This window comes from Podarcis cretensis, assembly GCF_951804945.1.
Source record: "Podarcis cretensis genome assembly, chromosome: 10".
Classification (NCBI taxonomy): domain Eukaryota; kingdom Metazoa; phylum Chordata; class Lepidosauria; order Squamata; family Lacertidae; genus Podarcis; species Podarcis cretensis.
The window spans coordinates 8840054-8865883 of NC_137179.1; the positions used below are offsets into that span (position 1 = coordinate 8840054).

Genomic DNA, 25830 nt, shown 5'->3' on the forward strand with positions numbered 1-25830 from the left:
AACGGTGTTTCCGTGTGCTGCTCTGGTTCTCCAGAAGCGGCTTAGTCATGCTGGCCACATGACCCAGAAGCTGTACACCAGCTTTCTCAGCCAATAAAGTGAGATGAGCGCTGCAACCCCAGAGTCAGTCACGACTGGACCTAATGGTCAGGGTTCCCTTTACCTTTACCTATACAGCAGCGTATACAACAAAACCACCACAAAAAGGTCCAAAATTATTAAGATCGGTGGCAGGCAATATTAAAGTAGTTGCATAGATCCGTCTACAGAAAAAAAGCTCTTGGAAGAGTTGAAAATAAAAAGCTGCATCTCTGCAGGAAGCATGTTCAGAGCACGGGACCATCAACACTGAATGCCCACTAGGAGGCCAGTCCAGGAAGGAAGCATGTCTTCATGCAAATGGCAGGCTTGGGGGTGCTGGGAGATTTTCATGGAGACCACCATGTGGGCGAAAGGGTTAAATCCCCTTCACCTCTATCACAGCAGGTCCCAATCCAGATCAGGACCCCTCACAGCTGCTATCTGAAAACAACAACAATAAACACAAAGGACGCCGTCTGCATTTATGTTTGGTTTGACCCTCACTGTTTCATTATTTTTTTAAGAGTCTCTTTGAACTGAGCATATAAGCAAGCCCATTGTCTCGTACCAGTAAGGACATTCATTAAAAACTTAGTTACTTATCGAGAGCAAATTTCCAGTAACAACTGTAGTTGAGCAATAGGAGGAATTCCCATCGCTGTAGTCTGCGGGGCAGATTAGATGACCCTCTCTTGGGTTGAGGCACGCTGTGTCCCCTGGAAGGTTTGGCAGATGGGGCTGGCTTAGGATTCACTTGTAAACTTCATAGCTATGCAATTCTCAGGGGCCCCCTAGCGCGGCTTTCTAGAACCCACCTAGAAATTAACAACATATGAATGCGCAGCCGAAGCACAATTTATTAAAGCAGATTGTGCATCGGTATTAAAAGCAAACAACGATGAAAAGTCAACAGAGCGACAGCTTCACTGCACTTGGCTCCGAAGCATAAGTCTTTCCGAAACAACCCTGTCTCCACTCCAACGGAAGAAGTGCGAATCTTGATTAGAAATTAGAATGGCGGGGAAAGAAGAAAGGAAGCATCTCTTTGGCTGGGCAAATAACAGAACGTGTGCCAAAACCAACAAGGGCGAAGAGATACAAAGATGGACAGGGCCCCTGAACCTTTAATGCTTGCATAGATTAGAAGAAGGACTTTTCGTGTGGTCCTCCTCTCCTCCCCATGTGTGTAGGAAACCTGCCAAAATTGTCTCTTCTGCGTGCTTACTGAAAGTAGAGGAGCTTCTGTTCTCCTTGGCGATTCATGTTTATCCATAACAAGCCTGGGGGTATACTTGCATCCAATAATAATTATCTATCTATCTATCTATCTATCTATCTACAGTGGTACCTCGCAAGACGAAATTAATTCGTTCTGCGAGTTTTTTCGTCTTCAAAAATCACCAAAGTCTTCAAAACCTCAAAAAAGGCTACCACACCGCGTGCTATGAGTTGCTCCTCGAAGTCAAGTCGCAACTGCACCCCCTGAATGCACGGTTTTAAGAAAAAGGAAACAAACTTGCAAGACGTTTTCGTCTTGCGAAGCAAGCCCATAGGGAAATCCGTCTTGCGAAGCAACTCAAAAAATGAAAAACTCTTTCATCTTGCGAGTTTTTCATCTTACGAGGCATTCGTCTTGCGAGGTACCACTGTATCATCTATTTATCTATCTATGTCACCTGGTTGCCCCAGCCACCCTGGCCAGCTTCCAGCAAATTAAAACATATTCTTGAGAAGCCGTTGAGAGTTGTTGTTAATGCCTTTTAAAAATCACCTTTGGCTAATAAAGTGCCATTCCTTCTCCTCTGACAGATGGGACCATGTTTTGCTCATTCATGCTTCTGTACCATCAAGCATGGGTCCTGCAGTGTGCCAGGCATGGCACTGCCCTTGAAGTTGACTCCAAAGCTTCAGCTGGTGCTTCAGACCTTCTGAAGCAGGGATGGAGAACCTGTGGTCCTCTAGACCAGTGTTTCCCAACCTTGGGCCTCCAGCTGTTTTTGAACTACAACTCCCATCATCCCTAGCTAGCAAGGCCAGTGGTCAGGGATGATGGGAATTGTAGTTCAAAAACAGCTGGAGGCCCAAGGTTGGGAAACACTGCTCTAGACCACAACTGGATCACCACTTCCCATCATTGCTGACCATTGGCCATGCTGACCAGGGGCTGGTAGACGTTGAGTGCTCAACAGCAACACCCAGGTTCACTATCTCTGTTGTAAAGTGTAGACCGTTTCAGCTGTTCTGGGACAGTTACATTGGTGGCCAGTTTGCTTCCAGTTCCAATTCAGGCTGCTGGTTTAAACCTTTTTAAAAAAGCTTTGATAGGTAATCTGTAGCCCTCCAGATGTTGGATTCCAGCTCCTCTCGGTCCCAGCCATCATGTTTTAAAGACTTGCATGGCTTGGAAACTTCAACTCTTAAGGTAGTGTTTCCCAACAGCTTGGGGCAGGGCTTTTATGGTGACATAAACAGGAATCTCTCTATCATGTATGATCTAGTTGAGATTCCTGCACTGCAGGGTCCCTTCCAACTCTACAGTTCTATGAAGTAAACCCCTCTGAAATATGAAAGAAAAACGTATTTAATGAAGCAAATAGAATCTGGCAATTAGGGTCAAAACCCAATGCACTGCCATTTTATATAGTGACATCACTATACATAAAATACTGCTTTTTCTAGAGCCTTATGAGTCAATAGCATTAAAAAGGATAGCAGCTTAATAACGTCCCCTGGGAAACCGATAATTTGCAGAGGACAGTTTCATATTTTTTGAAGCACATCCAGATTAAATGCACCACTTTATGACAGCTAAATGGAAAGAGAACCGGCAGTCTGTTAATCTACAGCAACCATGGGTAGCCTTGGATGATGGGATGAGTCTTGTAAAAAGAAAAAGAAAAGAGAAACACTTTACAGCTTGCAGGCCAGAAGATTGCTGGAACACGTCCATTTATAGTAAGATTCAAGAGAAGATTTAATAACATTTGACTTTAAGCTTGTTAAAGACCAACTTGGTTTGGCTGCCAAGTTTATTAGTCTAATGGCAACAAAATTAATCACCAAACAGGAAAACAAAGGTCTTTTTGCAAAGTCCGGGCATTTATGCTCTGACCAAAGAGTTGTAGTGTTCGTGTATTGACCTAGGAACCAAAGTGTCTCTTTTGTGCTTTCAAGTCGGAATCTTTCCATTGGTTTTCTCTCTATACTAGTGTTGCACCAGTCTGTCATCACGCAGTCCCATTGGAGGATTTGTAGTTCCACATCACAAACCTGGATTTGCATAAAGTCAGAGGGCAGCTCCCATTGGAGGGATCTGGAATGCCTTTGGAGTACCCTGGATATGAATGAGGTCAGGATGGGGTAGGCAAAGACAGGCTGTATCACAGCAGTGGCCATGGCGTGGGAGTGAGAAGGGAAAGACACTGGGGGGGGGGGATGGGGTTTCAAACAATGGGAGAGATCTGAAAAGATTGGGAACAGAGGAACACTGAGGGATTATTATTATTAGGAAAAATGGTGGAGATGGGTGCAACGCAGAAGCCAACTCTGAAAAGCTAACACAGCAAAGCCTTTATCAACTCCCCTATCACTGCATTCACACCTTAATTTAAACCATCACGTCCCCCCTGCTCTCTCTACTCAAAACTTTCCTGTTGTTTAAAACCAGCGCTTCCCCCACTTACTGTCACTGCTTTACAGAAACCTCTGCTGTTGCTTAAAACTGCAGCTTTCCTCCTCCATCGCTGCTTAATAATAATAATAATAATAATAATAATAATAATAATAATAAATTTTATTTATACCCCACCCTCCCCAGCCAAGACTGGGCTCAGGGTGGCTAGCAACCAATAATAAAAACAAGTTGATTAGATACAACTTAAAAAACAAAATAAAAATACAACATTAGAATATTAAAATGCAGTCTCTTCACAGGAGGAGAAAGGAAAAAAGAAAGAGGGGGAGGGAATCAAATTGATTCTAAGCCAAAGGCCAGGTGGAACAACTCTGTCTTACAGGCCCTGCGGAAAGAAATCAGATCCCACAGGGTCCTGGTCTCATGTGACAGAGCATTCCACCAGGCTGGAGCCAGTGTTGAAAAGGCTCTGGCCCTGGTTGAGGCCAATCTGACTTCCTTAGGGCCCGGGACCTCTAGGGTGTTTCTGCTTATGGACCTTAACCCAAACCTCTGCCATTTTTAAAAGTTGTCTTTTCCCTCTCTCACTGCCTCTCCACCTTTGCTTTACTCAAACCTTTCCCTCTTCCATTCCTCAACTGCCTTATGCATGAGAGACAAGGTAAAGGTAAAGGGACCCCTGACTGTTAGGTCCAGTCGCGGACAACTCTGGGGTTGCGGCGCTCATCTCACTTTACTGGCCGAGGGAGCTGGCGTACAGCTTCCGGGTCATGTGGCCAGCATGACTAAGCCGCTTCTGGCGAACCAGAGCAGCGCACGGAAACGCCGTTTACCTTCCCGCCGGAGCGTACCTATTTATCTACTTGCACTTTGTGCTTTCAAACTGCCAGGTGGGCAGGAGCTGGGACTGAGCAACGGGAGCTCACCCCGTCGCGGGGATTTGAACCGCCGACCTTCTGATCGGCAAGTCTTAGGCTCTGCAAATACCGTTTCACTCCTGGTGCCGTCTGTTGTCTTCTACACAAAGATCCAGATTCAGTGCGATAATTTAGAACAGGTGTTTTGTTAGCAAGCAAACACCCACGTTTGCAAAACATCCTTCACTGAATGTTTTCTATCTGAACAAGCTTACGGCGCATACGATTCCTGGGGGTGGTCTGTGCGTGAGGAAGGATTCAGGTAGAATTCTGGTCACTTAGTGGCTGAAGCATCAAGCGGCAACTTGCACATGTGATTGTGGCATGATGGATATAATAACCCCACTAAGACAGAAGATGCATTGTACAGTTTTTCAGGGGAATCATTTCACATGTCCTGTTATAGGCATCAAGCGCTGAGAAATTGCATTAAGCTTAGATACGTGTGATTCGCTCGTCTACCAGTGTTTTCCAGGATTTTTGGTTCAGATGCTTTGGAAGCTCAGAAACTGAAAGGTCAGACGGCAAGAAGTCTGCATATGTGTAGTTCCTCTGCCATGCAGAACAGCATGATATACAAATATCAAGAATGGTAAAAGGTCATTGGCTTCCGGTATGAGCTTGTTTCCTGAGCAACTAACTCTCTCTCTCTCTCTCTCTCTCTCTCTCTCTCTCATCAGAGTAGATCTAAAAAAAACACCCAGTTTCTCAGAAAGAAAGAAAACACCCACACAGCTCTTTCATTTTTCCTGCCTTGCTGCAAAGAGTTCATCTTAGGCAGGGGTCAGCAAACTTTTTCAGTAAGGGGCCGGTCCACTGTCCCTCAGACCTTGTGGGGGGCTGGACTATATTTTTTGGGGGGAAATGAACAAATTCCTATGCCCCACAAATAACTCAGAGAGGCATTTTAAATAAAAGGACACATTCCACTCATCTAAAATCATGCTGATTCCTGGACTGTCCGTGGGCCAGATTAAAAAGGCGCTTGGGCCGGATCCGGCCCCCGGGCCTTAGTTTGCCTACCCATGGTCTTAGCTGTCCATTTTTGTTTAGCAAAAAAGTGACTGCAAGGTGGGGAGGCAGGATAGAAGTTCAGGACGTGATGGAGGTTATGCATTATCGTGGTGAGAAAATGGAGAGGGCACGTACAAATTGTGGTAACCAAGCATCGGTATCTACTAGCCAGCTATGAAGTCCGCTCACACCATGAAACTGCAACAATATTACATGCATTTAGCCAGTATATTAGAAACTCAGATTTATAAGCTAGGCACCAAACAGCACCTTAAACCTAGGTTATGGTTGCCGCAGCAGAATGTCTATTCACCAGGGGGTTGGACTAAATGACCCTTAGGGTCCTGTGCAACTCTACAGTTCTAGGATTCTGTAAGACCTTGGGGGAACTACGATTCTGTGATCTCTGCTACGCTGCTTGACTGTAGCTTGCTCTTACAACTTGTCCCAGTATGCAAGAAGGAGAGAAACAGTGGAAATGGAAATGGTATCAAATATAGACTAAGGCAGGGGCTTTTAAACTGTGGTCTGTGAGTTTCATTTGGGTGGTTTGTGGAAAGGCTGCAGCTCCATTGAAATATCTCTGTGCTTCACCCTGGAATTACTTTCCTTGCTGTGATGATGAAGTACTTAAGATGGCCAGCAAGGGGTCCACGATTTGCGCTGCAGTGCAGAAGCACAAAAAGTCTTTTGCACAAGACGGCTGGCTCGGTGGAGATGTCAAGTCGCCAGCCGGGTGCCCAAAAATCTCCACGTTGTTGCAATTTGACCCAGTAGCAACATGCACTCAGTCCCTGGGGAATTCCAAACACTTTATTTATCGTATGCACTTAGCGCAGTTGGACCTACTTCTCAGCAGATATGTGAAAGTTTAAGAAGTTGGAAGTTGCCCTATATAGTACTGCATTAGACAGTTGGTTCAACAAACTCAATATTCTCTACACTGCCTGTCAACAGTGCCACTTCCCTTAAAGCAGTGGCTCCCAATTGATGGTTCACCAACCGCAGGGGGTTTGCGTAACCCACCCAGGGGTTCCACAGCACCATTCACTAGAGAGCCAGTGTGGTGTAGTGGTTAAGAGCGGTGGACTCGTAATCTGGGGAACCGGGTTCGCTTCCCCGCTCCTCCACATGCAGCTGCTGGGTGACCTTGGGCCAGTCACACTTCTCTGAAGTCTCTCAGCCCCACTCACCTCACAGAGTGTTTGTTGTGGGGGAGGAAGGGAAAGGAGAATGTTAGCCCCTTTGAGACTCCTTAGGGTAGGGATAAAGTGGGATATCAAATCCAAACTCTTCTTCTTCTTTTTCTTCTTCTTCGCATAACAAAAACTGCGATAAAGATACCAGAATTTTCAAAAGTAGGAGTTGCATGGCTTGGCTTTTGAAAAATAGGGAATCCACAGTAGAGCTGGACGATATATCGTCCAAACCTGGCTTGAAGTCCATATCGCCATAATCGGTTTCATAATTTTTGACCTGGCAATATATCGCGAATTATGATGTGTATGTGTCCTGTGCCAAAACCACGATGCAAGGAAAACCGCGAAACAATCCAGTCCCTCTACCAAGCTCCATCCTTATTCCAGACATCGCGATGTATCGGTATATCGTGATGTTTTGAAAACCAGGTACAGTGGACCTCAGGTTACATATGCTTCAGGTTACATACCCTTCAGGTTACAGATGCTTCAGGTTACAGACTCCCCTAACCCAGAAATAGTGCTTCAAGTTAAGAACTTTGCTTCAGGAAGAGAACAGAAATCGGGCTCCGGCAGCGCAGCAGCAGCAGGAGGCCCCATTAGCTAAAGTGGTGCTTCAGGTTAAGAACAGTTTCAGGTTAAGAATGGACCTCCGGAACAAATTAAGTACTTAACCCGAGGTGCCACTGTATCTCCGAGCCCTACTGTTCTCCTCCTCATAACTCCACCCTTATTTAACATATCGTGATGTACTGGTAGATCGGTGTCCTGGTGGAAGAACGTCAAATTTGGCAGAGCTGCAGTGCCAGGTAGCTATCACTAGGTGGACACAAAGACCGCAGCATAGCAGTGGTTGGTACAGCATTTTCTTATTTCCAAGCCCTCTGCTAACCACCCAAGTAGCCGAAGATACCGTTTGCTGCACTTGTGAAGACAGGGTGAGCCGGCAGCGATCATGTGTAATCAGTGGGGAATTTGGCCCCGTTAAAGTGTTGGTGCTGTTACTCATTTATCCCGTTTATACCCTACATTTCCTCCCAAAAGAGCTCCATTAAGAACATTTTTGCAAGTCAATCCATGCAACAAAGGATCGCCTTCTCCCTTACGAACTCTGCAGTCCCCTTCAGATGATATTCAGAGGCCCTTTTCTGGTTTCCTCCACAGCCAATTAGGTCCCATCTTGGAACTGTTTTGTTTCCCCCCCGGGGGTTTGGTGAGTCCTGCGAAGAAGGGCTAAAAGCACCTAGGTTTGCTTAGCCTGGAAGAGATTGGGGAATGGGGTGACAGGTGTCTTCAGATATCTGAAGAGCAGGGTGTGTTCTCCAACGCGCCTGAGAACCACTAAGTAGAAATATCAGGAAATCAGGTTTTTGGCTCAACATTAAGGAGGGACTGTCTAACAGTTAACAGAGCTCTGGGACCCCCTTTGCTGGAGATAGGAGAGGGTGGGTGTCAGAGATGCTGTAGCCCATGGGTAGGCAAACTAAGGCCCGGGGGCTGGATCCGGGCCAATCGCCTTCTCAATCTGGCCCATGGATGGTCCGGGAATCAGCATGTTTTTACATGAGTAGAATGTGTCCTTTTATTTAAAATGCATCTCTGGGTTATTTGTGGGGCATTTGAATTTGTTCATTTTTTTCTCTCCAAAATATAGTTGGCCCCCCACAAGGTCTTAAGGGACAGTGTACTGGCCCCCTGCTGAAAAAGTTTCCTGACCCCTGGACTAGATCATGGGTAGGCAAACTAAGGCCCAGGGGCCAGATCCAGCCCAATCGCCTTCTCAATCCGGCCTGTGGATGGTCCGGGAATCAATGTGTTTTTACATGAGTAGAATGTGTTCTTTTGTTTAAAATGCATCTCTGGGTTATTTGTGGGGCATAGGAATTCGTTCATTCCCCCCCCCCCCCGCAAAAAATATATATTCCGGCCACCCACAAGGTCTGAGGGACAGTGGACCCGGCCCCCTGCTGAAAAAGTTTGCTGACCCCTGCTGTAGCTAAACTTGGATCTGCAGATCCTACACTGAGCAAGAGGGTGAACCGGTGTCCGACATTCCCTAGGGACCAGGCGCGTTTTGTGACTGGCATGGGTTCAAACTGCGACCATGTGGAGATCCCTGGATTGGCAGGTTGGTGACTGACATCTCCACCCGGCTGGCCCCTCCAGCTTTCTTAAGCAGAAGAGCTCATTTACTGCATCTTTATCCCATTTACTCCAAGGAGTACATGGTTCACTCTCCTCCTCAGTTAATCCTTACAACGACCCGGTGAGTTAGGTTAAGAGACTGTGGCTAACTCCAAGCTCACCCACTGATCTTCATAACTGAGTGGGAATTCGAACTCCGATCTCCCAGGTTCTAGTCCAGCTCTCTAACCACTGCACCACATTAGCCCCCTAGAGTCCTCTTGCTATGGGGCAGCTATATAAATCAAGTAGGTAAATAAATATGGGGAAAGCAACATGTCCCTTAGAGAAGGATCTGAAAACATTTTCCTTAATGTGACTTAGTCATAGGGGCAGGTTTGCAGTATGGCAGACATTCTTGTGGCTGCATTGTCCGTAATCGGTTTTGCTTATGAATCCATTGAATTAAAATGAGGTATGTACACCTCCCCCAAATGAATATTTACTTGCGCCGTTTTTTGTTTTAATGGTGATGAAGGTTGGCAAAAGAATTCAAAGGCGAAGGAAAGGACTGCTCTCCTATGGAAGGGCTTCCTATTCAAAAGTAGTGACCAGATGTGTACAGTGAATGACAGTGAGCATCAGCAGTGGAAGGAAAGCGATAAGGTCTGCAGGAAAATGGTTTTTATTGTGGGGTGGGGGAGACGGGAGGTTGCCCCCTCTTTTCTACAACTTTGGCCACTTTTGGCTGAAAGTCTCATCTCACCTGTGTCCTTTGACACTGGTAAAGGTAAAGGTATCCCTGACCATTAGGTCCAGTCGCAGACGACTCTGGAGTTGCGGTGCTCATCTCACTTTATTGGCCGAGGGAGCCAGCGTTTGTCCTCAGACAGCTTCCGGGTCATGCGGCCAGCATGACTAAGCCGCTTCTGGCGAACCAGAGCAGCACACAGAAACGCCGTTTACCTTCCCGCCAGAGCGGTACCTATTTATCTACTTGCACTCTGACGTGCTTTCGAACTGCTAGGTTGGCAGGAGCAGGGACCGAGCAACGGGAGCTCATCCCATCGCGGGGATTCGAACCGCCAATCTTCTGATCCGCAAATCCTAGGCTCTGTGGTTTAACCCACAGCGCCACCCTTGACATTGGTAGAAGCCTTAAAATCCAGAAATGTCCTCTGCCTTCAGCATCCTTACGCAGAAGAACAGCTTTCCTCAGCCTCGCTGACTGAAGATGATGGAGCTCCCAGTCCAAAACATCTGGAGAGAACCAGCATAAGGAAGGCTGTCATAGAGTCATCAGCTGTGTCCATTTCAACCCCACAATTCCATGATTTCTGTTACACATTTTCCGGAGATCTCTTTGACTGTCTTAGGAACCTCAGTTACAGATAGGTATCCGTGTTGGTCTGCCATAGTCAAAACAAAATAAAAAAATTCCTTCCAGTAACACCTTAAAGACCAACTAAGTTAGTTCTTGGTATGAGCTTTCGTGTGCATGCACACTTCTTCCGATACACTTCTTCAGATACACCGTGTATCTGAAGAAGTCTGCATGCACACGAAAGCTCGTCCCCAGAACTAACTTAGTTGGTCTTTAAGGTGCTACTGGAAGGAATTTTTTAATTTTGTTTAGGAACTTCAGTCTCAATGTCATCACTGTTGTTTTATTTCAAAGACCACAGGTTCCAGCCAATACCGCTGGACCGATGGCAGGTGTAGTCAAACATCTGAGAAGCCACAGGTTTTTCAATGCGCCCCCCCTGTTTTATTTCTATACAACAGCCCACACCCAACCAGGGGCCTTATCATTAATTCTGGACTCCCAACATGACTATGCTGGTTGGGCCTGATGGGAGTTGTAGATCCAAAACATCTGTAGGGAGAGTCCCAGTAGTTTCCACCGAGCTGTGATGGTTATTTTTAAGAGTGGTCTGCAGATTTTAGACTGTGGTTCATGCGTGTGTTCCTTCACGTATAATTGTGTCTGTCTCCCTTTCAGGTTCAGGGACTGCTCGGTTTGAGGTTCCCCTCACGTTGTTCTTCATTTGAACGCTCTGTCTCTTCGTGAGGAGGCATCAACAGCTCACGTTGGAGGGAAGGATTTCATCCCGGCAAGTGGAGAACCCCATGGTTGTTTCCTAGGCAACTGCTCGCAGAATCATTTCGAAGGCTAAAGACTGTTGCACGAAGCAAGAGGTTGTGCTAACATCTCCTCCCATCTTCCCCTCCCCAGAAGACCACTTCCACTATCCTTGTGTCGTTTCCAGCGGTGATGATGGGTCGCTGTTTTTATACTGGTCTGGAACGTAAAGGGATCTCTGCTGGATTTGGAAAATGGATTCCAGGTGATGGATGATTCCATAGCCACACCTGAACAGTCCAATCCAGTGATGCACCGGTTCAAAAAATTTCAGTGTCCAAGCTGAATGGCTTTGATGCAACGTGGGCCTGCTATATTTGTTGTCTACAGTAGGCCGAAGAGTCTCGTCTCTTCCTAATGAAACTCGCCCCCTGCTCCGTTGGACTTCTCTTGCTGTGGCTCAGGAGCAGAGGCCCGTCACTTCCAGTTCCCATAGTGATGTGGCCTTCGCCGTGGGTAACTGATGCACAAGTGTGCCTTTAAAACACACACATAAGTAACCGCTTTCAGCTCCTCAGAGAGACGGGCACTGTTTGGGGTGTGAATACGCAAGACCTCAGTCCACGACTGTTGAGGAGATTACACGTTGGAAGTCCCATCGTTTTCTGCCGTGGCACAAACGAACCAAAGGTAGGCACTGAGATGGTTTTGTGCGCCGGGTGTGCAGGAATCAGGGGTTGATTTGAAGGGGAAGTCGTAGGCGCAGTCAGGAGCCAGGTGGTTAATAAATTCACACTCCACTCTTCTTCCCGAAGGACACAAATAATAAGACATCTAGAAACAATGGCAGTGCAGATGTGGACTGGGAAAGATCCTTGCTTGAAAGGCTTGTTGAATGAGGCCTTCAATAAGTTTCCAGTAAGTCATGGTAGCAAGGTAGGAGAACTGGGGGGAGGGCCACATCAGGCCACCAAAGTGGCCCTTTAGGGATTACATGGGTAGAAGCGTCTAAAAAGCCCAGGACACAAATTTTCACAGCCCTCTTATCAGTTGTGGCGGCTCAGTTACCAGAAGTAAAATGGTTCCTCTGGCTGCAGATGGGATCCATTCCAGCGGTCAGGTCGGATCCCGAGGTTTCCACAACCTGGGGACCGCTTCTGCGCATGCATAGGCCTCTTCTGCACATGCGCGCATGGCAAAGCCCGGTAAAATACTTCCAGATTTGTCACACGCACACTCCAAAGCTTACCTAACCAGAGGGTTACGTAAACGGAGGTACGACTGTAATGTATTTAGCGTTAACTCTGGAAGTGTATCCTTGATTCTGACCAAACAAAACCTCCTGACGTATGTTTTGCTCTACCGAAAACCCTTCCGCTTTGGATGGAGGAGCCAGCCTTGCCCCACTGCTTCCCAGTTGCTGGGATTCTGGGTTCGGATTATATTGCCCACTGGTTGCCCTTCATTCCTGCTGAAATCATTGGGACCAAAGTCGCAACTTGCTTATCTCATTGATTTTAGTGGGGCCAAAGCGCAGTGGACGTAACGTCACTCCAATCCATAGGTTTTTCAACCTTTTTGAGGCCACTGGCCCCTCGGTTCCGTAAACTCATCTCCAGTGCCCCCCCCCACCTTATAAAAAAAGCATTATTCAAAAGAGCGGTTTGCATGACCCGCAGGAGAAGTTGACAACACAATAAAATCCAAGCAGTGACGATTAATTGCACGTTTATTCAAAATCCAATTGAAGCAGTTTAGTTTAATTTGACAGAACGGATGGTATTGGTCCAGCTTTTCAAAGTCTGGCAGTCATTTGCATCTCCAGCATCCCCGCTTGCTTCTTAGTCCCACTCGCTGGGGGACAGCCCTGCCCACTTTGTGAACCAATGCTCTCCTAGACTTGGGTCTCCAGCTGTTTCCAGACTACAACTCCCAGCATCCCTAGCTAGCAAGACCAGTGGTCAGGGATGATGGGAATTGTAGTCTGAAAATAGCTGGAGACTGAAGTTTGGGAAACTGCTCTAGTCCAATACATTCAAGGTCCTGCTTCAACCTATTTTGTCTGAGGTCCAGCGCCGAGGGCCTTCTGGTGGTTCCCTCGCTGCGAGAAGCCAAGTTACAGGGAACCAGGCAGAGGGCCTTCTTGGTAGTGGCACCCGCCCTGTGGAACGCCCTCCCACCAGATGTCAAAGAGAAGAACAACTACCAAACTTTTAGAAGACATCTGAAGGCAGTCATGTTTAGGGAAGCTTTTAATGTTTAATAGGTTTTTGTATTTTAGTGTTTAGTTGGAAGCCGCCCAGAGTGGCTGAGGAAACCCAGCCAGATGGGCGGGGTATAAATTATTATTATTATTATTGCAACTTGAAAATGGGAAGTGTGGAAGTAGAATGAATTATGGAGAAAAAAACAACAGCTAGAGATGTGCATTTATGGAATCCCTAGACTGGCGAAGGCCTAGAGAGCTTTCCCGACTAATTGGCTGACTGCCAGTTCTGCTTTTCCTGGGTTTTGTTTTGTGCAACGTTTCCTGGTTTTTTTCCTGGCCTTTTTGTTTCATTTATTCTTACGCAAGTATTGATTTCTGTGGAAAGGCAGCCGGTCCCTCTGAACGGTAACAACAAAGGCAATCATTCTGAATGCGGATTTTGATGCCTGTGACTCAGAATGTGATGTGCTGAGGGACTATTTATTCGCTTGCTAGTTTTCCGGGGAGAAATCTCAAACCGGTACAGGTCTCAGGTGTGCATACATTCCTCCTGCTGTCCAGGGAGAGAAAAGTCGCCGCTGTGTTGAAATATGCCGTGTTTATTTGAGCATGCTGTCTCCTTGATCACCCATTCGAAACCTCCCTTTCTTTCCAGGGACAGCTTGTTCTTATTTAAGAGTGAAGACAGAATTGCCATTGGGAGGTGGCTCAATAGTGCTGTCCCTGCCCTTCAAAAAAATAAACACACATCTCTCTGCTCTGGGTTGTATTTAAACATCCAATATTGCGGGCTCTTAGCAACTTGAAGTAGAGAAAAAACATTGTGTCGGGGGCCTGTTGGCCAGCATCTGTGACATCACCAACACAGCCCTCCTCCATCTTTAGAGCAACTGTTTTTAGAATACTTGGGATTGTGTGCACGTGTACTGTAAAGGATGAATATATATGTGTGTATAACTGAGGACAGTGGTACCTCGGGTTAAGAACTTAATTCGTTCTGGAGGTCTGTTCTTAACCTGAAACCATTCTTAACCTGAAGTACCACTTTAGCTAATGGGGCCTCCCGCTGCTGCCGCGCGATTTCTGTTCTCATGCTGAAGCAAAGTTCTTAACCCGAGGTAATATTTCTGGGTTAGCGGAGTCTGTAACCTGAAGCGTATGTAACCTGAAGCGTATGTAACCTAAGGTAGCATTGTATGTGATATTTATTACCATATTGGCCCGAATATAAGCCACATTTCCCCCCCCAAATTCCGACCATGAAAATTTAAAGTGTGGCTTATATTCGTGACCTTACGGTATGCAGCCAGGAGTAGCGAGGAAGGGAGTGGCTTATATTCAGGTTTTTTTTTCTTTTTTGCCCTCCAATTTTAAAGGTGGGGCTTATATTCGGGCCAATACGGTAAGAAAATAACAAGAGACCAGTGGCCCACCTGGTCCATTATCTTGTTCTCACAGTGTATACCTAAGGGTGTAAGTCCGTATACAAATTTAATAGATAATAATAAATAAAAATAACCAGGTGTCTATAGCAAAACACGCAAGCAAGACATGAGCACAGCAGCAACTGAGATGTACTGTCTCCGACAGCAGAAATAGAACACAACCATTATGGCTAGAAGCCATTCATAACCTTAAAGGTACCCCTGCCCGTTCGGGCCAGTCTTGCCAGACTCTGGGGTTGTGCGCTCATCTCACTCTATAGGCCGGGAGCCAGCGCTGTCCGCAGACACTTCCGGGTCACGTGGCCAGCATGACAAGCTGCATCTGGCGAGCCAGCGCAGCACACGGAACGCCGTTTACCTTCCCGCTGGTAAGCGGTCCCTATTTATCTACTTGCACTCAGAGGTGCTTTCGAACTGCTAGGTTGGCAAGCGCTGGGACCGAACGACGGGAGCGCACCCCGCCGCGGGGATTCGAACCGCCGACCATGCGATCGGCAAGTCCTAGGCGCTGAGGTTTTACCCACAGCGCCACCCGCGTCCCATATTCATAACCTTACCCTTTGTTAATTTGTCAAATCTTATTTTGAAGCCACCCCCCCTTACTTCTGTGAAGGAGGAAGTGAAGCTGCTTCTCTTCCTTTCTGTTACTCTCTCTGCACCACGTAACTGACCAGCACGGACATGTCTGAACTCGCTCCAAGTTCAGACTACATGCTTGAAACTGCATTCTGTATTTTGCACCCAAGAGTATTCTACCTGTGTTTTCCTTGCTGCTGCATGGAACAATGCATAGACAGACCTTTGGGGTTTGTAAGTAAAGCTTTTTAAACTTACTTAACAGTGTGTGGTCTGTTCATTGCCAGGGGCTGTAAGCAAACCAAGCAGGATCTGAAAAAAATTCTAACAACCTATATTCCATGATATACTGCTGTTTAATTTTGAGAAAGTTTTTAAGTCTGCCGGAGGCTCTCTCCCACTGAAGGGTGTGCAAACCCCATTCTTTTGAATCTAGGTGCCTAGTCGATTTTTTAATATTAATTACCCACACATGGGTTAGATCTATTTTCCACCTCCACATAAACATGCGCCATGTTGCACAGCTAAGTCTCCTTGTCCAGCTGGGTGCTGCTTTCAAACAGGACCAATTATTCCGACACAAAAAGCCACAAAAACAGAAACCCCAAAGCCGCAATATGGTTCACTCACTGTGAAAAACCTTTCGCTTGCTATTAAGATGACGCCTCTGGCTTAATACTAAAGTGATTTATTGCTCCGCTGCTTCTGAGCATCTTTCCGACAGGAGACGAAAGCTTCTTGTTCTCTTCCCTTTCCTTTTTTAAAGAAGATATTAGACGGGCCCTTTTAAAAGGCAACAGAATGTGTATGTTGCAATGTGCAGTGTGTGTTTAATTTACGATCTCCTGCTTCTTGCGGCAGTTAAACAGTGTGAGTGGGTGGGGGAGACATATCCTCGGGAGGAAGAGGGCTGCTAAATCATTCCGACTGGTGTAGTGATTCAGTCTGCTGGCGACTTGTTGAAAGTCTTCTCTGCACGCTTGTTTCAGCTTACGAGAAATCGATCCCATATGCATGAGTAAACCGTCTCTGCATCAGGAGAACGAATGCTTAAGATACGGCTCTGTGTACTTCCCCTCTTAAACAGAAGCAGCCCCTGCTCTCTGCAGAAGAAAACACAAGTCACTGCAGCTGGCCTGATCTTCCCCACTGCGCCTCCATTAAAATCTATTTATGAGCCATTTATGTGGCCTGCTGGATACAGCTTTATGTTTGGTCCAAGAGTAGGGGTGGGCAAGATGTGGCCTCTCAGTGTTCTTGTGCTCCAATTCCCATCTGCTTCGGTGTCAGGAATAAATCGCACAGAGCAATTGAAGTCACTTGTGTTTAGAAGAAACAAGGTCTGCTCAGGAGTGCCAGGCGTACTGAGCACAGCAAGTCTTCTTGGTAGGTCTTGCCCCCATGAGGCAGTTGTGGAGCTGATGGTCCCTGCCTTCCCACAGCTGCCTAAATCTCTTCCTCCCCTGGGCCCTTCCCAAGCAATCTGAGACTCCGCCACTGTGTCTGTCTCTGCTCTTCCCTCTTCATACCTCTCCTGGTCCTGGGAGGGAGAGCAGCTTGTTCCCAGGTTTGATCTCCATCATCTCCAGGATGCCTGAGAATGTCCATTACGTGAAATGCTGGAGAGGTGCTGCCAGTCAGTGTGGTCCGTACTGAGGTGGATGGGCCCAGTGGTTTGATTTAGTATGTTCCTATTACGACAGGCTTTTGCTCAAAGAGTGCCTTCTTGACTGTCCTATGTGTGCACCGAGTTGAAATAGCTGGGAGATTCCTTTTGGATGATTCCCTTACAGTTGTGCGACTCACTAGGAAAAGTTCAACCTGGAAAAGTGCACTTTCTGGAGGAGCTACAAAACATGGAGCTAGTGTTTAATGACCTGGATTAAGCAGGTGTGAGGTAACAGTTATATTTTTACTTCTGTGCTTTGTTCTTGGTTGTTGTTGTTTTTTAAAGGTACTCACCCGCCCTGAGCCCTTGGCAAGGGGCAGGATACAAAATGAACGAAATACGATTCGTCACCTTCACTTTATATCAGAATGATTGGGCCAAGTCATGGCTTTGAGGGTTGTAGACGTTGGCCTGGTTCCCACATAAAACTAAGCCATGGTTTAGTGTTACAAGGGCAAACCACGGTGAGCTGTGGGCTCCCCCACCCATCTCTGGGGGAGATGGAGGAGATCAGAAACTTCTCTTTTGAACTGATCACAGTTTAGTATTATGTTGAGCCCTGTATTGCAGGTTTTCTGTAACTGCAATTACAGAAAACAAGCCAGCTTTGTAAACCATGGTTTGGTGTTAGCTTGTTTCGACTAACTAATGAAGGCTAACCACGGTTTGCCTGGGTTTGGATTAAGATGGCAAGCCGCGGTTAATCTAAAATTGAAGCAAAAGCTTCTGAGCTCTTGGAGAGTGGAGCTCACAGGAGCTTGAGGCTCACTGCAGCTCATCCTTGTAATTTAAAAACCATTCAGCTTTATGCAGCCATAGCAAGCTTTGATCTAGGTTTGGGGTTCTCAAAACATTTCAGAAAACCTGACTGTTCTATGACCGTCTGAAACAAGCAGTGCAGATGTGGTTGTCAAGTGTGCAAGATCTTCTTCAGCCTCCCGCTCTTCCAAGATGTTCTGGTTCTTCAAAATATGTCCTTGTGCGTACGGCATTCAGCATCATAAGCGTGTGTTTGTGTGCGTGGGCTTGCACATGGTACGCAAGGTAACGAACCCATCTAATCTTTGCAGTTGTGCTTTGAAGATTGATTCCCGAGCAGCCTCTTTTGGCGACTGCGTGCTACTTGTCTCTTGAAGGATGAGGAGCACATGTATAGAAATGTCACGGGTTTCGTAAAGTGCTGTGGATTATTATTCGGCGTGTGAGTCGCTGTTTGCGTTCCCAGCCCCCACCCCACCCTACTGAAGTGCTTCTTCTCCCCCTCCTCAAAAGGCTGAGGTGAGATTTGGAAGGGGGTTTCTTCCCAGCAATAAAGGAGATTTATGGAGTTGTTCTGGTTAATCTGAAAATCGGGGATGTGATGGCACCAGTGTGTGTCTCTGTGCGCACGAAGCAGCGGGGAGGAACAGCTCATATTACGCAAGTTTGTGTGTAATAAAATGGTTCTTAGGGGTGGGAGGGAGAAATCAAACACTCTGTCCACGAGGCCTTGAAGGGTCAGTTCCTAGGGTCACTAAGGAGTGCTTCAAATGACCCGATGTGCCGGTTTTGAAAACGGACACAGGTGTTCCCTTGATCTCTCAACCCATCTCTCCTGTTTAATTGTTGCGTTGTTTTAATGGGATTGATTTATAGCACATTTTATTTATGGATGTTTGCATTTTAATGTTTGTTTTGTTGTGTATTTCAACTGTGGGTATTTCTATTTAATGTTTGTGTAATTGGTTTTTTTAATATATATATGAGACCAGGGCCCTGCAGGATTTAACTTCCTTCGGCAGGGCCTGTAAGACAGAGCTATTCTGCCTGGCTTTCAATTTGAACTTAGCCTGATCTTTTATTTCCCTTCCTTCCCTCCCCCTCCCCTTTTTATGAAGATTACCCGCTCTGGGATCCCATGGCTAATTCTCCCCTGGTCTCCTTGATGGCCCAAAGAGGACTAATTTAGCCAGCTAGCGCTGGTGATCATCTAATGTTTATTGGATGGATTTCCCCCCTAAATTGATTTTTGAATTCTGAATTTATTGTTATTTACGTTTTATACTGTATTTTATGCTATTTTTAGTTGTATCAATTAAGTGTTTTAAATTTGTTGTTAGCCGCCCTGAGCCCAGTTTTCTGAACCAGGAAGGGTGGGGAATTTCATTAGCGCGAGCAGTTTCTTAGCTCTGGGTGCAGTACTGCATCTAAGATTTCCGATTAAAACTGCAGTGGACCTTTTTCTGCCTCCCCAGCCACTCTCTGAAGATTAGAGAAGAGACCCTCTTAAGAATATTAGGAGGGCATGTGGGCAGGGGAAGGACTTTGTTGTTGTTGTTTAGTCATTTAGTCGTGTCCGACTCTTTGTGACCCCATGGACCAGAGCACGCCAGGCACTCCTGTCTTCCACTGCCTCCCGCAGTTTGGTCAGACTCATGCTGGTAGCTTCGAGAACACTGTCCAACCATCTCGTCCTCTGTCTTCCCCTTCTCCTTGTGCCCTCCATCTTTCCCAACATCAGGGTCTTTTCCAGGGAGTCTTCTCTTCTCATGAGGTGGCCAAAGTATTGGAGCCTCAGCTTCAGGATCTGTCCTTCCAGTGAGCACTCAGGGCTGATTTCCTTCAGAATGGATAGGTTTGATCTTCTTGCAGTCCATGGGACTCTCAAGAGTCTCCTCCAGCACCAGAATTCAAAAGCATCCATTCTTCGGCGATCAGCCTTCTTTATGGTCCAGCTCTCACTTCCATACATCACTACTGGGAAAACCATAGCTTTAACTATATGGACCTTTGTTGGCAAGGCGATGTCTCTGCTTTTTAAGATGCTGTCTAGGTTTGTCATTGCTTTTCTCCCAAGAAGCAGGCGTCTTTTAGTTTCATGGCTGCTGTCACCATCTGCAGTGATCATGGAGCCCAAGAAAGTAAAATCTCTCACTGCCTCCATTTCTTCCCCTTCTGTTTGCCAGGAGGTGATGGGCCCAGTGGCCATGATCATGTTTTTTTGATGTTGAGCTTCAGACCACATTTTGCGCTCTCCTCTTTCACCCTCATTAAAAGGGTCTTTAATTCCTCCTCACTTTCTGCCATCAAGATTGTGTCATCTGCATATCTGAGGTTATTGATATTTCTTCCGGCAGTCTTAATTCCGGCTTGGGATTCATCCAGCCCAGCCTTTCGCATGATGAATTCTGCATATAAGTTAAATAAGCAGGGAGACAATATACAGCTAGGACTAGACCATGTGAAAAAGGAACATAATATTTTAGCTGAAGTTCATTCATTTTCAGCTTTGTATTCTTGTTATAAAAAAGCATTCCTAGACATTCTATTGTTGTTCCCACAACCCAGGTTTGAGTTGCCATTTAGCTCCTAGCTTTCATATCTCAGTTTCTAACACTGTCCACCACCTCCTGAGGAAGACTGTTCCACTGTTGAGCATCTCCTACCATCAGAAAGTTCTTGAAACTTTAAGCCTTTGATTTGGGCAGAGCGTGGGCTACCTCCCATCATAGAGGTTACGACAGGATACAGCTGAGGTTCAAGGGAATGTGGGGGAGCCAAATGAGCAGCAAGGATGCCCTATTCTAGTAGTCCAATGCCAGATTCCATGAAAGAGGAGACAAGGCTGGTGAGAAGTTTCAGCACTACGGATAGCTCCAAATGAGCCACTTGCCCCAGCAAAGACTATAAGAAGCCTTTTTGATTACCTACTCTCAGACTTCCTCTCTCACACTCCACCTCACTCTAGATCAGCCTTTCTCAACCTGTGGGTCCCCAGATGCACAGCTGTCAAGTTTTCCCTTTCCTTGCGAGGAATCCTATTTGGAATATCGGAATTTCCCTTTTAAAAAAGGGAAACGTTGACAGCTATGCCCAGATGATGTTGGACTACAATTCCCATCACCCCTAGCTAGCAAGGCCAGAGCTCAGGGATGATGGGAGTTGTAGTCCAACAACATCTGGGGACCCACAGGTTGAGAACCACTGCTCTAGATTCTTCTCTAGACCCCACAGCCTGAAGATGGGCCCCCATCCCCTGTTTCCAGCCCTCCAGTCATGCAATCCCTGCACGGCTGGACTGCTGAGGTTCTGGGAGAGGCATTTGGTTATTCCTGTGTAAGGGAAGATGTCTGTCAAGGCCCAAATTCTGGCTCTACAGATATAGGAGGTTTTTCTGGGGGCTCTTGTTCCTCGGTCTCAGCTGTCTCCTGATATTTATTCATTCATTTATTGCGTTTCTATCCCACTTTCTTCTCTGAGTTGCTCAAGGTGGGCACATGGTTCTCCGCCTGCATCGTTTAATTCCTCACAACAAACCTGTGAGGTAGGTTAGACTGATGGAATGCTGGCCCAAGGCTCTGGGTGAATGCCTCTTTTATTTACTCCAGAGTAAAGCATACAAACCACAGAGCCTAGGGCTTGCCGATCAGAAGGTTGGTGGTTCAAATCCCTTCGACGGGGTGAGCTCCCGTTGCTCGGTCCCTGCTCCTGCCAACCTAGCAGTTCGAAAGCACGTCAAAGTGCAAGTAGATAAATAGGTACCGCTCCGGTGGGAAGGTAAACGGCGTTTCCTTGCACTGCTCTGGTTCGCCAGAAGCGGCTTAGTCATGCTGGCCACATGACCCGGAAGCTGGCCAATAAAGTGAGATGAGCGCCACAACCCCAGAGTCGGTCATGACTGGACCTAATGGTCAGGGGTCCCTTTACCTTTACCTTTATCATATCTCCTCTCAGTCTCCTCTTTTCCAGGCTAAGATAAACATACCCAGCTCCATCAAGCATTCCTCATAAGGACCATTAGACCCTTGATCATCTTGGTTGCCCCCCTCACACATTCCAGCTTGTCAACTGTGGTGTAAACTGTGGTGCCCATAATTGGAAATAGTATTCCAGGTGTGGTCTGAACAAAGCAGAATAGAGTGGCAAGTCTATTGCAGCCTATGAATGAATCACTTTCAGGTGAAGTTATATGTGGACATATGTAATGATATTTGGAACGTATTTGTTGAAATAATAGTAACCCATGGTTTTATGGGTTTTGAGCGAAACAATTAGTTTATCCATTTACATACTGTATAGTTTTGTGACAGTAACTATATTTGACGGTTATTTTGTTTTTGCTGTTTTCCTCTGCTTTTAAAAATGTTTTTTTTATGTGTCCTCTTTTTCCTTTTTCAGTTTGTAATATACTTTAATTTACTATAATAATCTCAATAAAATATAAACATTAAAAGAAGAACAACAGCAAAACTCTTGGCTAGAAGACTGGAGTGACACACATCTCTGAGCTTCTGGTACCAAACTGAAAGCCACATTGGGATGTACTAGAAATCCTCTTAAGTCAACTGAGTCATAATTGTCACCACCTGCTTTTCAACCCTCCCAACCCTCCTCATGTTGATGGTCCAACTGCACCTTGTTGCTGTCCCCTTCCTCCTCCTTGGTGAGCTATCAAAGTAATAATGGATAGTTCCGTTCTCAGAACAAAGGAACACACGATTCATGTTTCACTGGTAAAATATTCATAATGGTAATGGCTTAGATTACTCTTTCTTGGTGGTTCTCACTTGAATGAGAGGAATTTGTATGTTCTCTGGTTGAGTGTGGGTTGTTTTTTTAAACCGATGCCAATAAATAACTATGACTCAAGGTTCTTCTTAAAGCCACATCTTTCCTTAGCAGGGGTGAGTTTCCCCAGAGTAGGTGTGAGCGGTTGGCTTGAGAAGATGACCTCCGTGATCTCCCTTTTTTCTTTGTGGTTGCATGTACAGTGGTGCCCTGCAAGACGAACGCCTCGCAAGACGGAAAACCCGCTAGACGAAAGGGTTTTCCGTTTTGGAGGCGCTTCGCAAAACGAATTTCCCTATGGGCTTGCTTCGCAAGACGAAAATGTCTTGCGAGTTCCTGCGGGTTTTTTTCCCCTCCCCCCCTTTTCCTAAGCCCTAAGCCGCTTATCAGCTGATCCGCTAAAAGCCGCTAAACCGCTAATAGCGCTAATCCGCTAAGCTGTCAATGGGCTTGCTTCGCAAGACGAAAAAACTGCTATACGAAGAGCCTCACGGAACGGATTAATTTTGTCTTGCGAGGCACCACTGTATGCCGATAAGTGCCATGTTTATCCCAGGTAGTTCTTCTTATATATATATCTATTTCATAAAATTTCTGCACCGCTTGATGTGAAAAAACAACAACAACCAAACGCCTTGAAGCGGTTTACGAAAAGATAGAACAATAAAACCGAGGGGAGAATGAAAACGGGGGTTTAACACATGCAAAAAGTTCAGTACTAAAGAAACATCACCTTGCCAACAAAGGTCCATATAGTTAAAGCTATGGTTTTCCCAGTAGTGATGTATGGAAGTGAGAGCTGGACCATAAAGAAGGCTGATCGCCGAAGAATGGATGCTTTTGAATTCTGGTGCTGGAGGAGACTCTTGAGAGTTCCATGGACTGCAAGAAGATCAAACCTCTCCATTCTGAAGGAAATCAGCCCTGAGTGCTCACTGGAAGGACAGATCCTGAAGCTAAGGCTCTAATGCTTTGGCCACCTCATGAGAAGAGAAGACTCCCTGGAAAAGACCCTCATGTTGGGAAAGATGGAGGGCACAAGGAGAAGGGGACGACAGAGGACCAGATGGTTGGACAGTGTTCTTGAAGCTACCAGCATGAGTTTGACCAAACTGCGGGAGGCAGTGGAAGACAGGAGTGCCTGGCGTGCTCTGGTCATGGGATCACGAAGAGTCGGACACGACTAAACGACTAAACAACAACAACAACAACAACAAAGCAGGTCAAAATGCACACCCCCTTTCTAAGCATCTGGGTCGGCTTGAGCATGCAAGAATGTTTTTAGCAGGTGCCAAAAAGATTACGGTGAAACCCCCTTCTTGATCTCAAGAGGCATGGAGTTCCAAAGTGCACCGAACAATTGTTACACATGTGGAATGGGTATTGTGTGGCACCTGTAGTAGAGGCAGCAACCCTTTTCCGCGAGGGTTCCATGGAGTCCCTAAGACAGTTGGATGGTGCCTTGCATGCCTACTTCTGGTGACTCCTGCAGCCAAGCTGGTGTCAAACATCTTGCTCTGCTTTCCCTTGGACCACATCAGCGAGGCTGAGAAGGGGGTCTTGTCGTCTGGGCAGCCCAGGACCTACACACACACTGCCCAGGCTTGCGCCCTGGGGTGGTGCTTCTGACACAGCAGTTTCGCTTCTCCCCCAGATGTGCACTCCATTGTCTCTTGAGAAATGCCAACAACTACAAGTATTATTGGGGATGTGGGTGGCACTGTGGGTTAAACCACAGAGCCTAGGTCTTGCTGATCAGAAGGTTGCCGGTTTGAATCCCCGCGACGGGGTAAGCTCGCGTTGCTCGGTCCCTGCTCCTGCCAACCTAGCAGTTCGAAAGCACCTCAAAGTGCAAGTAGATAAATAGGTACCACTCCAGCGGGAAGGTAAACGGCGTTTCCGTGCGCTGCTCTGGTTCGCCAGAAGCGGCTTAGTCATGCTGGCCACATGACCCGGAAGCTGTATACCGGCTCCCTTGGCCAATAAAGCGAGATGAGCGCCGCAACGCCAGAGTCGGTCACGACTGGACCTAATGGTCAGGGGTCCCTTTACCTTTACTTTACAAGTACTATTATGCTCTGTAAAGTATGTTATTAATGTACATCGCCCTGGGGTTTTCTGCTACCATAGTAGGAGAAGAATGAGGACCAGTGAGCTAATCAGGTTTTTTTGAGGGACCCCATAGATTTCCTCCAAATGTCATCTGAATACGACTCCCCAGCTCCACTTAATGCGCATCCGTCTTATTTCTGGCAGACACAAACTGATGAAATAATTGTTTGTTTTATTTTGCTTTTTGTTGATTCACTTGTTATCTGCTCTCAGCAAAGCTGCAGTTTTGTTTTCTGTGGACCAAGAGGACCAGTTGGCCTCCCACAGGTGGCCTTGCCTGCTGATGGGAAACTGCAGTCTGAACAATTAGATGTGCATATTAGTGTTTATATATATTTAGGAAGAGTTGCCTTCAAAATGTGCTGTGTGTTTGAAATGGTGCGAGTAGCAATTTGTAGATTGGTACGCTGTTCAATTATTGTTTGTATACATGTTTCCCCAGCTGCGCTTTAAAAAAAGTATTTCTTTTATTAAAGTGCATTATCTGTTTTCTTGTACTCTGTGTGCAGAGGGACCAGCCTATCGGAGTTTTTGTTGTCAGAACAGGAGAGTGTAAAGCCAGAAAAAATAAATCTTATTCCTTTTTTATGTACGTTTATATACAATCTCATGGTACCTTTCATCTTCCGGTCAGAAAGGAAAGGCATTCTGCACATGGTCATGGGTACTTTGCCATTAGAATGCCCTCTGCATGAACACAACCCATTTTTCTCATTTGGGACAAAGGCTACTTTGCTACCATTGGTGGAGTTTAACTCCTAAACACACAAATGCACTGTGTCTTACTGTAGGCTGGATCGGTTATGGAGACTTTTGACCCATCCATTTGTAAGGGACCAAGGAATGAAGGCCGTAACCAGAAAAACTGAGGAGGAGGGGCGCATTACACTTGCCCCACCTCTCAGCTCCAGAGTAAATTACACAGGATTTAAACCCCAGGTGACAGGATTTTCTGGTGCACCTGCTTACTCACACAGCAAGATTAGTGTATGCTTTAAAGGTAAAGGTAAAGGAACCCCTGACCATTAGGTCCACTTGTGGCCGACTCTGGGGTTGCGGCGCTCATCTCGTTTTACTGGCCGAGGGAGCCGGCGTACAGCTTCCGGGTCATGTGGCCAGCAGGACTAAGCCGCTTCTGGCGAACCAGAGCAGCGCACGGAAACGCCGTTTACCTTCCCGCCAGAGTGGTACCTAGTTATCTACTTGCACTTTGACATGCT

The 25830-nt window shown here is 46.4% G+C and overlaps 4 long non-coding RNA genes across 4 annotated transcripts in view; 3 read left to right on the plus strand and 1 right to left on the minus strand.

The window, feature by feature from the left end:
• The window catches only part of LOC307225377, a 216792-nt gene that overhangs the window by 58113 nt on the left and 132849 nt on the right, over positions 1 to 25830 (plus strand). The gene's annotated exons all lie outside the window — the stretch shown is intronic.
• The window catches only part of LOC307225301, a 136520-nt gene that overhangs the window by 14801 nt on the left and 95889 nt on the right, over positions 1 to 25830 (plus strand). The window contains exon 2 of the long non-coding RNA XR_013842830.1: positions 10972 to 11742. This is a non-coding gene — a long non-coding RNA (uncharacterized lncRNA). The remainder of the gene's footprint in view (positions 1 to 10971; positions 11743 to 25830) is intronic.
• LOC307225406 lies at positions 9454 to 10965 on the minus strand. Its single transcript, XR_013842980.1, has 3 exons — positions 10610 to 10965; positions 10108 to 10349; positions 9454 to 9742 (listed from the first exon to the last, which is right to left on the minus strand). It is a non-coding gene; the product is annotated as an uncharacterized lncRNA (long non-coding RNA).
• On the plus strand, positions 19264 to 23342 carry LOC307225411. The gene is made up of 3 exons (XR_013842985.1): positions 19264 to 19803; positions 20567 to 22700; positions 23038 to 23342. It is a non-coding gene; the product is annotated as an uncharacterized lncRNA (long non-coding RNA).